This window comes from Triturus cristatus, chromosome 1_1 (assembly GCF_964204655.1).
Source record: "Triturus cristatus chromosome 1_1, aTriCri1.1, whole genome shotgun sequence".
NCBI lineage: Eukaryota > Metazoa > Chordata > Amphibia > Caudata > Salamandridae > Triturus > Triturus cristatus.
In genome coordinates, this window is record NC_140579.1 from 612904166 (window position 1) to 612906082 (window position 1917).

The following is a 1917-nucleotide window of genomic DNA, read 5'->3' on the forward strand; positions in this document are numbered from 1 at the left end:
GATCTCCGTGAGGTCTGGAGATTCTGGACAGGGGAAGGCAGAACCCGGGCCTGCCTGCCCGGGCCCAGGTCTGCTCCTGCCTCTCAGCCCCTTCCCGATGGGCCTTTCCTCCTAGCCTGCTCGCCCCGGGAGCAGGCAGGGACGCGAAGCCGGCATCCCCCCATAGGGCGGATTAATGAGATTTCCACTGTCCCTACCTACTATCTAGCGAAACCACAGCCAAGGGAACGGGCTTGGCAGCATCAGCTGGGAAAGAAGTCCCCGTTGAGCTTGACTCTAGTCTGGCACTGTGAAGATACAGGAGAGGTGTAGGATAAGTGGGAGGTGCTCAGGCCGCCGGTGAAATACCACTACTCTTATCGTTTTTTCACTTACCCGGTGAGGCGGGGAAGCGAGCCACGTGGGGCTCTCAGTTTTGTCTCCAAGCGCCTGCCGGGCGCGACCCGCTCCGGGGACAGTGGCAGGTGGGGAGTTTGACTGGGGCGGTACACCTCTCAAAAGATAACGCAGGTGTCCTAAGGCGAGCTCAGGGAGGACAGAAACCTCCCGCAGAGCAGAAGGGCAAAAGCTCGCTTGATCTCGATTTTCAGTATGAATACAGACCGTGAAAGCGGGGCCTCATGATCCTTCTGACTTTTTGGGTTTCAAGCAGGAGGTGTCAAAAGTTACCACAGGGATAACTGGCTTGTGGCGGCCAAGCATTCATAGCGACGTCGCTTTTTGATCCTTCGATGTTGGCTCTTCCTATCATTGTGAAGAAGAATTCCCCAAGCGTTGGACTGTTCACCCACTAATAGGGAACGTGAGCTGGGTTTAGACCGTCGTGAGACAGGTAAGTTTTACCCTACTGATGATGTGTTGTTGCAATAGTAATCCTGCTCAGTATGAGAGGAACCGCAGGTTCAGATAGTTGGTGTATGTGCTCGGCTGAGGAGCCAATTGGGCGAAGCTACTATCTGTGGGATTATGACTGAACGCCTCTAAGTCAGAATCCCCCCTAAACCGTAACTATACAGCAGTGCCGTGGAGCCTCGGTTTGCCTGGAATAGCTAGCCTCTCTTGGGGGGCTGGTGCGTAGAGCCGCTCACTTGGGGACCAGAGCGCGGATGATGCGGGAGCCCCCCGTCCTGCAAGGCAGCAGAGGGTCCGGGTGCTGGGGACGGGGGACCACCGGGGCCCGGGGAGGCTCTCCATGGCCTGGCTAGGGCTCGGAAGCTGGGACCGGGCTCAGGGCTTGAGCTCCGTCTGGCGGGCGCCAGTGTGCGTGAGCCCCCCATCCTGCAAGCCAGCCAAGGGTCCAGGCATTTGGGATGGGGGTCCACCAGGGACCGGGGAGGCTCTCCCGGCCTGGCTAGGGCTCAGAAGCTGGGACTGGGCCCGGGGCTTGAGCTCCGTCCGGCAGGTCCCAGGGTGCGGGAGACCCCGTCCTGCAAGCCAGCCGAGGGGCCGGTTGCTGGGGACGGGGTTCCACCGGGGCCCAGGGAGGCTCTCCCTAGCCTAGCTAGTGCTCAGAAGCTTGGACCGGGCCCAGGGCTTGCAATCCGTCCGGCGGGCCCCGGGGTGCGGGAGCCCCCCTTCCTGAAAGCCAGCCGAGGGTCCGGGCGCTGGGGACGGGGGCCACCGGGGCCCAGGGAGGCACTTCAAGGCCTGGCTAGAGCTCAGAAGCTGGGACTGGGACCGGACCCGGAGCTTGAGCTCTGTCTGGCGGGCCCCGGGATTAGGGAGCCCCCCGTCCTGCAAGCCAACCGAGGGGCCGGGCGCTGGGGACGGGGGTCCACCGGGGCCCAGGGAAGCTCTCCCCAGCCTGGCTAGGGCTCAGAAGCTGGGACCGGGCCCGGGGCTTGAGCTCCGTTCGGCGGCTTCTGGGGTGCGGGAGCCCCCGTCTTGCAAGGCAGCCGAGGGTCCGGGCGCTGGGGA

General features: G+C 62.9%; 1 pseudogene; it reads left to right on the plus strand.

Moving 5' to 3' along the window:
- Window positions 1–237: 237 nt before the first annotated feature.
- LOC146870711 (28S ribosomal RNA) lies at window positions 238–1018 on the plus strand (annotated as a pseudogene; the record flags this gene model as incomplete).
- Window positions 1019–1917: the final 899 nt, after the last annotated feature.